This window comes from Centrocercus urophasianus, unplaced genomic scaffold (assembly GCF_019232065.1).
Source record: "Centrocercus urophasianus isolate 14NV4802_14NV808 unplaced genomic scaffold, USGS_Curo_1.0 seq_11, whole genome shotgun sequence".
Taxonomy (NCBI): Eukaryota; Metazoa; Chordata; class Aves; order Galliformes; family Phasianidae; genus Centrocercus; species Centrocercus urophasianus.
Genome location: NW_024884253.1, coordinates 18,508,198 through 18,523,686, shown reverse-complemented (window position 1 = coordinate 18,523,686; position 15,489 = coordinate 18,508,198). Strand labels below are relative to the sequence as shown.

At 37.3% G+C, this 15,489-nt stretch overlaps 1 protein-coding gene across 22 annotated transcripts in view; it reads left to right on the top strand.

The window, feature by feature from the left end:
* The window catches only part of RIMS2 (regulating synaptic membrane exocytosis 2), a 437,579-nt gene that overhangs the window by 91,124 nt on the left and 330,966 nt on the right, over positions 1–15,489 (top strand). The gene's annotated exons all lie outside the window — the stretch shown is intronic.

The following is a 15,489-nucleotide window of genomic DNA, read 5'->3' as shown; positions in this document are numbered from 1 at the left end:
ATTTTAAAGGTAATTTTCAAAAATTAGAATCAAGAAAGCTACCTGTGCTGATGTGAATCTACTCTTTCACAAAAATCTCAAATGTATTCTAATAGGAATTGCAATTGCAGAAACTTGCCCTACAATGCTTGGAGAGTAGGTTCCTGTATGAACTAAAGAAATTCTTTAGCTTTCGTAAGCATTCAGTGAATGTTCATGTGGCACAGTCTTTCACTGCAGTAAATAGGATATTGTTTCCTACTGGTGACATTGTCAAGGCTCACATTCAACTTGCATTTATCACTGAGAAATACATTGTGGAAAGCTGTAAATCACTTGCTGTTGTTACTATTTAGGATGTGTTTTTACAAGGGCATATGTGATCTTTGTGATGGAACACAGGGGTCCCCCAGTCTGTTACAGGATCACAGAAGACTTGGGTGCACTTGTGGATGGCAAGCTAGATATCATGACTGGCAATATGCCATTGCAGCCCAGACAGCCAACCATATCCTGGGCCTCACCAAAAGAAGTGTGGTCAGCAGGTTGAGGGAGGTGATCCTGCCCCTCTACTCTGCACTGGTGAGGCCTCACCTACAGTGCTGCATCCAGATGTGGAGTCCTCAGTACAGGAGAGGCGTGAACCTGTTAGAGCGCAACCAGAGGAGGGCCACAAAAATGATCCAAGGGATGGAACACCTCCTATATGAGGACAGGCTGAAAGAGCTGGGGCTGTTCAGCTTGGAGAAGAGAGCGCTCCCAGGGGGACCTGACAGAAGGTGGTTTAATCAAAGAGTCTCCTTGAAGAGTCAATTTCTCTCAGTGTAATATTGTAAGGAATTGATGCATGTTCATGGTGTTCCCATAGTCAATCTAACAACTAGTGTCCATAAGGTACTCTGTATTGTAGCAGTATCAAATCCTACAGTCTCTTGGGAGTGAAGGGGAAGAGTAAAGGAATTATAGTAATAATGTTATATGATTATTACGTTTTTCTGCCTACCTCTGTTTAGGAGGAAAGACACAGGAATTACTACAGCTAATGAATTAGTCAGGTTTTACCATGAGTAACAGTCATGCCTCAATTTGCTTTAGGTAATATCTGGTTCTGCTGATTTTTGAAATGAAGGTTTTAGGAGTTAAGAAGGAAGAAAGAACATGTTACAGGTCATAGTTGTCTTGACTACAGATATTGTGAAGTAAGGATAACAGTGATCTATTTTAGTGATGTTAGCATGGTTAAAAATATTGGTACATTCTTTGCAGGTAGTCAAAGCAGGTATCTCAATAAAAATAGGATTTAAAAAAATATATACAGCATTTACTTGTATGTTACACATGCAAAGAATCCTTGATATTACTGGTTATCCTTTGTTTTCCATTGTTAGCCTTTCAGAGGAAGTGTGAATTACTGTCTTCAGTGCTGGAGCCCCCAGTACAATAAAGACATGGTGTTACTGAAAAGGGTACAGGGGAGGCCATGGTGATGTTGGAAGGTCTGGAGCACCCCTCCTACAAAGACAAGCTGAGAGACTTGTGCTCATTCAGCCTGGAGAACTTCTCTGGCTCCTTTTCAGTACCTAAGAGGGGTTACAGGAAGGCTTTAGGGAGACCCTTTGTAAGGGCACTTAGTGATAGAGCAAGGAGGAATGGCTTTAAACAAAAAATGCTTAGGCTTAAGTTAGCTATTATGAAGAAATTCTTTACTTTGGGGATGGTGAGGCACTGGCACAGGCTGCCCAGAAAAACTGTGGATGTCCCATTTCTGGAGGCATTCAAGGTCAGGATGGGGCTTTCGGCAACTTGATGTAATGGAGGGTGTTCCTGTCCATGCCAGGGAGTTGGAACTGGATGGTCCTTAAGGTCCCTTTCAACCCAAGCCATTCTTGGTTCTATGAATTGGAATTTCTTAAGAGAGTCCTATTCTGTATTTAGTAACTATAGGAGTGACAAATTCAATCTAGTGTGCCAGATAAAATTATATATAGATATATACATAAGATATATAAGGTCTACATAAGGTATATATAAGATCTTACGTAGATCTTATATATAAGATCTTTACGTAGATGTTTATGTTTTTATAACTACATAAGATATATCTACATAAAGATCTTATATATACATTATATATATACATAATGTATATATGGTATATATTATTATATCTACATAAGATGTTATATATACCTTATATATATATATATATACGTATATATATAAGATCTTTATGTAGATTTAAGATAAATTTAAGATCTTCTGGATCTCCATCCTCCTACTTAAATTTTTACAATTTCTAGCCAAATAATGTTATTAAATGGAGCATTTCCACTAGCTGTAATAGTGTATAGCTATATCACTGAAACTCTTGAAAGGTCTGATTAAAAAAGCTGAGGTGCTAAGAAGTGCAACAGTTGGTGAAAAATGGATCTTCACTGCAGATATTAGGAAATGAATATTTTAATTTTGACTGAATTTGTATTTAAACAGAATTATATATTATATAACTTTACTTGGCTTTAATGTTGTCATAGATATTTCTAGGGAAAACAGGTGAAGTCATCTTGAAGGTTTTGGAAATAGCTAGCAAGAGAAAACATGGTTCCTTCTGATGTAGATTCCTTCTTTTGCTGGTCATGGGTCTGGCTCTTCAGAGCTTTAAAGATCTCTAGTGTTTAGTTATGGACGTATATGGTTTAGATACATCAATCTGTGCTTTTCAAGGGCTCATTTTCTTATTCCTTCTTTAATGACTGTCTCAGGCACAGAGATAAAAGACCGGCTTTTATGGTTTGAGTTAGCTCCATCTTAATTTAATTACGTGGAAATATTATTTGCGACAAATAATGTTGAAGTCAGTGCTGCATGACTGAAGGAGAGTGGAAATCTCATTCTGAATTAGACGGTGTCTGTAGCTGGTTATGAATTCTGTTTTCTCTCTCATCTCAGAAGTTAGGATGCCATTGCTGATTGCTGTAAAGCTAGAGTCAGCTGAAGCAAAAAAGATGGTATCTATGTGAGTGCAGTGTATGGAGAAGACATTTTTTAACATCGAAAGAAGAGAGGCTTTAAAGATACCATGGATCCTTTATACTTCTGCTACTGAGAGGAAATGTCTCCGTAATTTCATGTAGCCACCTTCATACTAGAAAAAATTGTCTCCAGGGTGGGCAGTGATGAAACAGGAACCTGATCTGGAGTCCACCAGAGAAAGTGGGAAGACTGAACAATTAGGTATTAGTGTTATATATACTAATGCAGATCTGTAACTCAAGCTTGAAAAATTGATTGTATTTTCTAAGCTATATTTCTGCATTATCAGAAAGCTTATGATGTGAAGTTGGCAAGTTAGAGGCTCGGCATAGAGAGAATCTGATACTATTTCTGCTCTTTCATCTCTTTTAGCAGGCTTAGGAAGTTGTTTTTAGGCAATCTGTTATAAACTGCTACAGGTAAATGAATGCCTTCAACAGAACTGCTTATGATTCTGTAGAGGATAAACTTCAGAAGCAAAACTAGGAAGCTTCCTCCTTGTTTTGTCTTTATCTAAAACGTAGAGTGGGTAGAATGTTTAACAATTTGCTTGAAGTTGGTCTTCGATCTTTGTAATGTATGCATTTTAAAATACTTAAAGACAGACAAATAACCTGGCTTTGAAAATGAAATCCTCAGGCTTTACCAGTCTTCACACCTTTCAGGAATTTTTTGGATGAAATCGTCTCAAAGACGGCTTTTGTCAAATTCAGGATCAAGCATTGTATCTCTCCAGTATCTCTCCAGGCTAATTCCCCTAGTAATAGGTGTGACTTTGGAGTTTTATTTGAGCTTTAATTATTAAATCAAGGTTTAATCATTTTTGAGATTTCTAGACAGAGTTCAGACAATAGCAGCCATTTTTAGCAATGTAGCCTCATAAAACAGTGCTATGTAAGATTACATTATAAAAGATCAAAAGCAATTAACACTGGGCCTTGTTCTCCCTCTGTGTCTTACTGCAAATAAAACTTTGTATTCCTTAGTTTTCCTTTGATGTTTTCCAGAGTAATGAATATTATTATCCCAGTCAGGAATGACCGAAGTGGTTGTGAGGGTGCTTCCAGCCTTCTGTGAAAATTTCACTTGAACCGCTAACAGGAGAGAAAGCTTCTCTCATTTTAATTCTGCCTTTCCAAACAGGTCCTGAGCCCTGCCAGGTGTCCTCATGTTTCTGTACCATCTGTGTTGCATGTCTCTGCCTTCAGAGTGCCCTGCAGCTTTATCACCTGGGATTGCCCAGATGGGGCAAATATTTGTAGAAATCATGGCTTGTTCCTTGCACTCCTTCTTGCTATTTGCCATTACCTGCTTGGGTTAACTCTTGCTTGTTCATGGTGCTCGACTCTGACCTTTGTGTCTTACCAAGAAACAAACTCTGGGTCTCACTGAGCTTTTCACAGGCTGTACACACTCTGAGGGATATTTTAAGACAAAGATGTTGATTTCTTCCTTACTGAAATTTGAGAAAAAAGGGCCCCAAACGTTTTTTGCAAAGAGATTTGATGAAACAATTAGGGTGTTTCCTAGATTGAAAGTACTTTTGACAAAAGTCTCCTATATTACTAATTATTAAGGTTGGACGTCTCTCAGCTACAGGAAGCTTAATTATTTTCCTCAGTGTTGTTTTCCTGAGTGTTGTCTTTCAGATTGGGATCTCTAAAAGTAATTCAGAGAGTTGGCAATGTAGGCCTTCTTGTCTTGGGCCAGTTATCCTAGGGTGTCCTCTGATACTATTTCTCATGTATCCACTTGTCTAAGCCGCTCTCCTTTATCTTATTGTGTTCAGAGTCACTCTTGTTTCCTTTATCACTATGGAGTGTACCTGCAGTAACAGAAGGTGCTTTTAACAAACACAGTAATGAAAAGCTAGTTTTTCTATCTTCTGTTTCTTGTATTGCAAAAGATGAATATGTGTAAATACCTTTATGTTTCTTCGTAAATATCTTTAAATACTCTTTGATTTTTTTATATTTGTAGAAGTTGCTCTACAGTAAAATCATGTTCTTTACTCAGAAATATGCTACATAGCTTCTGATTTTCAGTATTTTCAAGATTATCACAACATTACCTACAAAAAATATGATCAGTATAAGTACATCTTATTTAAAGCTGCAGATTTAAACTTGCCTGAAATTCTGAAAAGCACACATACTAAATACTAGTACTGATGGCTAAATTAACACACAAATGTCTCTTTCTTAATTACATTTCTTCCAGTGTGTTGTTAACTTTAACAACCTTACTGCCATACTGAAATACTGTCTGTGTAGGTCATCACAGTAAAGGAACAGGGAGATTATGCTCTGCTATAGCTAGCTCTGTGCTTGGAGAACATACTCTGATGTGCTCAAGAATGTACTTAAGAATGAAGTCAAACAGGAAGTCAGTGGATACGTAGGTGTGAAAATCCTTTTATAGACACACACACACACACACATATATATGCTATTAAGGAAGAATGTATGTGCCTAAAAGTGTGTATAATTTTTCCACCTACCAAAATCAGTGTAAAAGATTCTAATTTTTCCTGTAAACCCTGTCCTGTACACATACATTACATGGTAATGTAATTTTATAGTGTAAAAATGAGAAAGAGTTGGTTTTTTTCAGAAGGCACAAAATTCCTGAAAAGCATCAGAGCTGATTTAGAGGGAGCCTGGTGGTGTTCTAGGGACTGGCTTTCACTTTGTTATTTCTCTTACCTTAGAAATCTGATTTCAGACTGTGAGCCACAATACTTAATTCTTTATTTAATATATCTTAAAATGGTTTTGTCTTAAAATGTATATGAATACACCATAATAAAAATAGATAATGTTCTGCATAAATACATTCTGGTTGTAATTTTTATCATTCCAATTAATAGAGCTATTTGCAATTCCAGAACCAGAAGACTAAACAGTTCTTGAGCAGTTAAGTTATATTCGCCACCTGTTGCAATATTCAGAAACCATATCATGTGCTATTAAGTTCCAGGTGTAGACCTTTATCAAAGGTAGCTCAGCACATTCCTTGTTTCAGTCCCAGGTGTGTAACTGCACACCTAGGACTCTTTGGACACAGTTAGACATCATGGCACAGCAGGGGATGTTATAAATGTTTAATTATCTAGATTCAGCTTCAGTGGCTGGAAACCAGTGCCTATATATATATATAAATAATGAAGACATTAGTAGTGAAAGAGTAAAGCAGCAACCTTGCACAGTGTTGTTCTTTTTTTTTTTCTTGAACTCTTTGAACTTTATTTAGATAATTTCTTCATGGAACAGTTTTTTGATAGTTTGAGGAATCAAGTGGAAATATCCTTGCACCTGGTTTATTACTGCTTGTTGGCTGTTTAGATTTGCTCTGAAAAAAACAGGAGTTTATAAGATGAACATGTGCTGATTGATAGATCAAATATTGGATGCACAGGCAAGACAGTTACTCAGCATAGTATGCATGACTTTATGTAGACAGTTTCAGTAGATCTTGGACTTGAGTGCATTTATGGAGAAAATTTAAATAAATGTGAAAAATGCTGTGTTTAAACAAGATATGTTCAAATACTTCCTATTTATACTTCAAAGAAAATTAAACGTTCCTGGGTTTGAGTTACTATATAGATGCCTTCCTTCTGCATCAAGGAGATCTACGGAGAAATCTGGATTTCAGGTAGCTAATTCAATTTCAGTCAATAGATGTGTGCTAATGTTTGGTAGTTTATTAAGAACTAATTCACTGTAGTTCACAAATTTTTGTTTCATTTTAGATATGCAAGAAAAAATACCACACCTATGTTTTGTAAATCAAACACACAAACAAAATTAGCAGGAGTCCTGGTTGATGTTGAGGACAATGTTATTTTGTAAAAGAAGTTCCTAGAGTATTTTTGTAGCGATAGAATCATAGATGTGTCTTTATTAAGAGAAATTAGAGTTTTAGTTTTAGTTTACTGTGTGTGCAGACAGACCTGCCATTTACCTTTAAATTTTTAAACTCCCTGAGCATTGTTAATAGTGTTCATTTAACCTGTTCATCTTTCAGTTTCAGTGTAATTGCTACATAACTTCAGAGTCATGACCTGGTTAATTAAAGTGTTCTTGCTCTCAGATACTTGGCCATGTGAGTAAGAAAGATGATATTATTGTTAACAATTTGGATTTTTTAGAGTTCTAGGTAGGTAACGTGTGGTATCTTTCACAGGATTAGAATGGTTTTTCCTCTGCTTTGCAAGGCAGGGCTGGTATGTGCAACTGTCTAGTAGTCTGCATTCAGCGTGAGTTAACTTTGTGAACTCTAACACCGTGATGATTATATATATTTTGATGGATTGGTTTTGCTCTTACATAGGGAATTTGTCTCTCTTAATGTCTCTCTTAATCTGCTTTAAATTCTCTTTTAGTTTTATCTAATCTTAGTTTTGTTTTCGGTTGGGCATGGATATCAGTAGGGGGAGGACAAAGAGAGCTCTCACTGCAGTGGATGACTCAATCATTTGGGAAGAGCATAAGTATTGTTTGCATTGTTATTAACATGTTTGTAGCAAAAAGTGAAAGTCTTGCAGGTTGTGCTATAGAGCCTAACACCACTTGCAAGTGCCCTTTAAAAATCTCTAAAAAAAAAAAAAAATACTTTTTATCCAAGATAAAATGCTTTATTTTACTATGTACTCTTTGTACTGTGCTGCAGAGGTTTTTTTTTTTTTCCTTTTTGACTGCTTTTTGTGTTTCTGAACTCTTCCTAGATTAATGTAATCATCTTTGTTTTATAGATTTTTCATTTATTTTGTTTAGCTGACTATTTGTAGACTGTGTGATAAAATAGCTTTGATACTGCAGTGTTAGACTTCTGTAGTATTATTGTGCCAAAGGCTTAATAAAATGCCATATATGCATTTTTTATTTTGAATTGGATTCTGATACCTCTGTAGTTGTCATAAATTTTAAATTAAATTTTAAGTAATATAAGCTCTAAGCCTTGTAGAATTAGTTGCTCACAAACATAGTTTGTATTAACCTTATTTACTAATCTCTGCTGCTCATGTTTAGTACAGCTACTAGCAGATCATCTGAGGTGTATTTAAGGAAAACCTCTTGTAAGTGTACAGATATTCACCTTTTTAGTAAAGATTAGAAGACATGGTTCTTATCTTGGATGGTTTTTAAATAGCCTTTTCTTTACTGGTTACCATTGAAGTCAGCATGGAGTTCTCCTAGTTGAAGCCTCCTATAGAGCATAGTTTGTAGAATCATAGAATTTCCTGAGTTGGAAGGAGCCCACAGCGTCCGTCAAGTCCATCTCCTGGCTCCAAAAAGAACCATCCAAAAATAGACATATATGCCAGAGAGTGTTGTCCAAATGCTTCCTGAACTCTGTCGGCTTGGTGGTGCTGTGACCCCGGTGGCTGTGACCCCTGGGGAGCCCTGTTCCAGTGCCTGACCCCCTGGTGAAGAACCTTCTTCTAATCCCTAACAGCTCCATGCCATTCCCTTGGGTCCTATTGCTGTCACCAGAGAGAAGAGATCAGTTGACTTGTTAAACAGCAGACTGTGAACTAACTGCGTCCCTGAATGATAAGAATCTAGGCCTTAAGATAAACGCCTTGTTTTGGCTCTGCAAAAACTATGGAGCATTTCTGTATGTCGCTCTGAAATGTCCTGCTGCGAGATACTTTAAATCAGAAGTTCTGGAGGATTTCTATGATCAGTCAGTGTTTTAGATCTTTTTGATATCTTTGTAGAAAGATGTTCTAAAATATCAAACAAAGAAAGTCTAGAGAAGCATGCATCTGATTAGAAAGCAGTGCCTGAGCTACATGAGGACAATACGGTACAGTACAGTAAATCTGGATGTACTCTGCAGGGATGAAATCAAGGATGTTGAAGATGTACATGTCGGTGATCCAGAACGACAGCCCCAGTGTGTCTTGTTCCTGTTACGGTAGTGAGTGAGTGAGGAGCTGTAGTGATCCACTTTTCTCAAGACTCAAGTTAACATGAAATAGTGTTTTCCACACATCTACTAATGTGGAAAGTTAGAGCCAGATGACATACACATATCAATATTGTACATGTTCTGCCCAGCTTTCCCCTCAAACATGCAATAGTTCACAGGCCAGAAGATAAAGAATTTCATATAAATCCATGAGTTTTCAGTTGTCGACCTCTCCAAAGCCAGTGTTTCTCACCTCATTAGCAGCACATGAGGTGTCCAGCACTGAATTTTGGGCATTTATGGAATTCAAATTCCTCTTTCACAACCCTGATGTAATTTGAATAAAGCCTTAAAACAACTGGAGGAGAAGCATTCATTTTTACTCCAACTACTCCCTTCCCATGTGTACCAAAGCTTCTCTGTCCAGGTCTGATTACACATTTCAGTTTAGTTACAGTAAACCTTTAAAGCAGTCCTTCAGAAAGTTGATAAGGGCATAAGAAACGTTAAAAAAAGGAAGGCACGTGCGGTTCTTTCCTGCAGTGAGGTCTACATTATGCCTTTTAAAATCGTGACTGCACAGCAATGGAGCTGTGACTTGTATATCTTAAGCATAATATCTAGAGCAGAATTATTGAATCTTGCCCTATAGGCCCAATATTTATTAGATTCTTTACAATTAAGCTGAAAGCATTGGAAACATGCTATTTATACAATGACCTTGGTTGTTTTCATTTTAAGTTTATGAAAAGTAGTTTTACTGTAGAGTAGAAGCTGTGCTGTCCTGTGGTTTTCATCCTTATGGGTGTGTATAATGTTCAGTCTGTGGTTATGTCTTCCCCTTTAGTTGGGCATTCTTAATGGCATTTTCCTTTGAGAATGCTTTGGTGTGTTTAAGTAGTTCAATGTTGCATCTTACCCCTCAGTTGGAAGAGCAGCCTTTCCAAGCAAGGGGATCAGAACTGTAGCAACACTGAATGCTATGGGAAATTTTTGATTAAGTGGAATAAGAGAAAAACACGTATTTCAGAGTGAGCAGAAGAGTGAAGGTAGCAGTAGAAGTGGTGACATTTATTTGCTTGGATTATACTTCTGTATTTAGTATGGTGGTGCTAATTTCAATGTGAGCATGTCTTCCTCTGTCTTCTGCATCACATGCTTATAGGAAATCAACTTGCCAAATAGGATTAAGATAACTGGCAAATACGTATTCAGTAGATGGAGAAACACTGCTATTACAATCATCCCACAATATACTTTATATGAAATAGGTTTTAATTAGAAACTTGAAAGAGATCTGATACTGAGTGATTTGATAATATGAGCAACAGAAATGCAAGGGTTTTTTTTTGTCATTTTAATGTTAAAAATGTTGGTTTATATACACTCAGGTTTTTAGATATAAAGCACCTGTCACCTTACTGGTGAACATTCTGATGGCAGGGGTAAGAACAGGAACAGGCCTGCTAATATCTCAGAGTTCCTGTTTTCAACCAATTATAAAAAAACAAAAAACCACCAGAGTCTTTTATTTAAAGGAGTCTATGATTTAGAACCAGCTGTTGTAAGGAAAACCAACATACCACTGAGATAGGTGAATCCTTCAAAACAAAGCCTCAGTACAAACCAAGGTGTTGTAAATATAACAGCAGTTAAAACACATCTTCCTTTGTGGCTGATGCTTGCTCTGTTGAGAGAGAAGATTCTGCAAATCCAGAGATTTGAGGATTTACGCTGTGCAGATTTATATTCACAGATCTGAAGCAGTCCTAAAATGCCTAGACTTATTTTTGTTTACTGAACAGCTGAGTGCAGCATAGGCGTCAGAGAATGCTGCAACTGGAGGGAGGATGGGGACAGGCAGGGACTGTACGAAGTGTGGTTGATCTGGGAGCCTTTGAGCCTGTTAGTATACTGACTTGACATCAGAAAGAAATGAAAAATAAAAACCTTTAAAGAAATCAGGCTCATTTGAGGGGTTGCTTACAGAAATGGCAGAAGTATTGAGGGAAAGCTTCAAAGTCTCCTTTGCAAACTTCCAGAGCGTTTTTTCTGATAGTACATAATGGTCACTTTGTGAACACGGTACACTGAAGCCCACTAGGTGGAGCCAGAAAGATTTTACTCTGATGTTGCCAAGTCAGTGTTTCCTACAATTCGTATTACTACTTATTAACCTAATTGAGGAATGTGTAACATAATGCTGTGTCCTTGGTGACACATACTAATGTACATATCACCTAGTTGTTAGTGTTTCTTTGTGCCATGTATCCACAAAACAGCTTTCTGCTGTATAATGCAATTAATTGTCTGAGGCTGAGAATGTCAACTTTTACAAACTTAAATGGCAACAACTAGGGAAGGAAGGGATGGCTTTGTCAGAGAGAACCAGACTGCTGTCTTCATCTTCAGTGGAGTTAAATGTGGGGTGGGTCTCATCTAGAATTAGAAATGAAAACACATATAAAGCAGAAAAATAGTGAAGATAAAACATTTTTTCATTAAAGACACCACTGTGACAGGATTTAATCTTAATGAAAGCGCCTGTTTAACTGCTTTTCTTTCTGAAGCCTCAAACATTTAACTTTGCCCATTTAGACAGACTGGAGATAGATCAATATCTATCTCCATAGATATTGATACACTTTATTCTGTAGTGTGTGCTATAAAAATTCAGAGAGAAGCTGAAGCCACATGGAGGTGACACTAGGAAAATATCATAGAATCATAGACCTTTAAGATCATCTAGTTCCAGCCCGCCTACCAGTTTATCAGAGTGAACTGATAAGTGCACAGTCTTTTTAGAAAGATTTCGTAATGCATGACATGCTTTTTGTTTGGCAAACTCGTCATTTTTAAGGCACAGACGTGGTTTTCATGACTTAGTTCTAGAAAACCTTTTATTCTTGGGAGAGTTTCACGTCATGATGCATAGTTTTTCAGAACTAAATTGTCTTTATAAGCTTTGAGAATTCTATTTATTAGTTATGAGCTGCTGAAATCTTAGTGTGGATTCTGTGTCAAGAGATATTAGGGTAATCATGGAATCAGCAAGGTTGGAAAAGACCTGCAAGATCATCCAATCCAACCATATACTTACCACCAGCATTTCCACATTAAACCGTGCCTCTCAGTACAACATTTCTTGAACACCTTGGGGAGGGTGACCTTCACCACCTCCCCTCCTAAGACAGCCCATTCCAGTGCCTGACCACTCTATCAGAGAAGAAATTTTTCCTAACCCATTCAGTTATTGGTATTCTTCAAGATGCTTTCCCGTTCTCACTTGTTTGAATCCTTATGCTTTGAGTTTTGAAGGGCATAAATATGAGCCTTTGCATTATGTTTTATACTGTCAGCTCTAATTTAAGCACTTTGCATACATAGACTGTGTATGTGAAAAGATTTACCAACTTACCAACCAGTGGGAAGTTAAGCAGGAAGTGATCATTAAACTCTAGATACAATTATTTGAGTCAAATGCGAAGCAGTACTTTAGAGAAAGTAGAATATCTTCCTAGTAACATATTTTCAAATTCTACTGATTAATACTATCAGTAAAAGGAAAACTTTCACCTAACTACCTTAACCTCCTGTTAGTGTTAATTGTAATTGCATCTCACGTAAACGTGTCTACATCTTGAATTCTTACGATCTGTATTAATGAGGAACTCACTGTAGGTTTCTGAGAGCTGTGCTGTTGTGACTACATTGCTGTCAAAGTCTAGGCAGCAAGCTTACATTAAACTGGGGAATGTCAGTGTGGGGTTCAGTACAGCACTAACTGTGGGATAGGTTTCCTTTCAGTTTTGCCTTTACCATTCTATTACTTTTCATTCTACTTGGGACTTCCACTTTTATCAGATAATTTCAGTAGTGAGTAATGGCTTAGGGGAAGTAAATGCTTCAGTTTTGTTGACTTCAACTCAGTGACATATTTATACAGATCACAGGCTTTGTGTTCCTGTCACATTTTCACCCTTTTCAGCTACTTGTGGATGCTATGTCTTGCAGTAGGAAATAACTTGCAAACACTTTGTGCTAATCATCTTCAGCCTATGGATATTAACTGATGAGTATGGTCAATACCTCTGTGCTGTAGGATCATTCAGTATTTTTGTCAATTGCTTCCTTAATGAAGCTGCTATGTAAGTACAGAACTTTGTTCAAAAAGCCACATAAATAACATCTAATTGAGACTTTCAGGTAATGAAAGTCAAATTGCTGTAAGATATTTGAACAGTTTTGCCAGTGCCTTTGAGTGTAAGAATCTTTGTGAAATAAAACAGTGTAGGACTGCCACTTGGATGATTTCTATTACATGACAAATCTGGTGGAACACAGTACATGCTTTGCCTAAATTAATACAAAAACTTTTAAGAAAACCAAGCCAAAGTTCTAATATCTGTTCTTAAGAACAGTAAGAGAACATTATTTTCAGACATCTTGGGTTTGTGTGATACTGTGTTAGCATTAATAACTTCGCCATACATTGGTGGAAAACTGGTTATCATGTCTACTGTATTGACTTTTTCAAGCCATTGCTGCCTATTTTTATTTTTCTACCAAAAATTTAACTCTCTTTCCTCCATCACAAAGTTTTAATGCATTAGCAACAATTGCTCTAACAACACACAGCGAATTCTTTTCTGAGGAACTAATCAAAGAAGTAGGCAAAAATCAGTTGGACTGAAGAGTTCAAGGAATTCAGGTTTATGTGCAGAGATGAGTAGGTACCAGCATGTTGGTATCCAACCTGTTGACCTACCTAAGCTGTGCTGAGTGAAGAGGAATTGCATTGGGCCACATATAAGATATATACTATAGTTATTATATGTTAATAACAAAACCTTTTTTAACTAAAGCATAAAAAAGAAAGCAACTAAAACATAATGGAGGAATATTTGACCTTATTTTTGTGAAACTAATGTATCAGTATGGTTCAGTAGCAATGGTTGCAATTCTTAATGAGTTTTCAAGGTTTTCATCAGAGATTTTTGATGAAATTTTACTCTCCCAGTGCTTCAGCCTTGAAAATAATTGTTCACAAATGTACATGCTGCCAAAAAGCGATGACAGGAATAAGAAGTGAAGCAAGGGACATTTTTCTCTGGTAAGAGAAGTCTTACAAAAATCTGGTAAAGAGCCACGATCAAATTTTTGAGTTGAATATCTGATTGCAGCTCTTTACAGTCCATTTGAAAATTTGCAGGCAGTGTATTTGTGTCAACTGGAGATGGAGTTTCAAATATACCAAAGATTGATTTTTTCTTTTCTTTTTTTTTTTTTTTTTTGCAATCTTGGAACTCATACTCAATTACCTTTATGGAAATCAAGGCTGTGTATTTTTTGCTGTTCACAGGAGTGTGTTTACCCAGTTACCAAAATGACATGAGGTAGGTTGAAATACTGTATCGGCAATAGCTGTGTGTTACTAATCACGGGGCACAAGGGAGTGTAAGGTGTAATACGTGTGGATTTTGATGTGATTGAGTGTGTGTGTGGCAGGCATGAGAACTGAAGTCAGCACTGCACTGAGCCTTCCCTGTGCCCTGCTTTCAGCACAGGCAGTGCTTGGTTATTGTCCAGTGATGGGAGTGTGCCCAGGAGTGGGCTGGGCTGCTCCATGGGAAGAGCTGCTGCCATGATGGGGCAGGGGCAGCTGTGTGCAGCTGTGGGTTGCAGATGGACGTGCCTATATTTGCATATAGCAGTTATCTGGATCTGCTTTACAGACAGTTAGATGATACAGTGCCATCTAGAATTTACTGGTAAACTGAAAGAATGAGGTTTAACTGAATAGTGATACAGAGGGAAAAATGATATGCAGCTCTTTAGTTTCTTAAGCTTTATTATTGGTGATGGTGTTTAATATTTTCACCAGTGTTCTTGACACAGAGAAAAAGAAGGCAGTAATTAAATACATCAGTGACACAAATTTGCATAACTATCTGTACATATGAGGAAAAGGGTAGGATATATAATGAAGAACTGGATGATCTTGCAAACTCCATAAGAAAAAATCAGTGAGATTACTTAGCGCTAAGTGTAAATCAGGAATTTAATTTCTACTGTGAAAGGAAAGTCCCTTGTTGTAAATCATTGAAAACAGTATGTTTTCACACAGAAAACAGTCTAGGATGTTGTAAAAGCACACAGTGCTCTTCGTGCCTGTATGCACAGAGTAGGACTGTTGGGATGACTGTGAGAATGAATGTGTGTGACTTAATGCTAAAGCCGCAGAAATATGGGCCAGGGACTCTTGTGTGGACCCAGTCCTGCTTGAGACTCCTGAAATCTGTTTTCCATAGCAGGGTACCTGTATCCAATCTGCTTACTGGGAACACTTCTTGCTCCATGCTGTTTCCTTGCATTGTGTGCTGGCACTGTCTGGGAGATGCTGGTTAGTAAAAGCTGAGTGGTGCCAGGATACATAAGGTCTAATCAGTGCCTGGCCCTGTGACCTGGCTCTGTTTTGCTAGAAGAGGCATAGCCTGAAAGAGCTATATCTTTTTGATCCTTCAAAATAAAAGCAGAAAGGGGATGTGATTTGTCTCT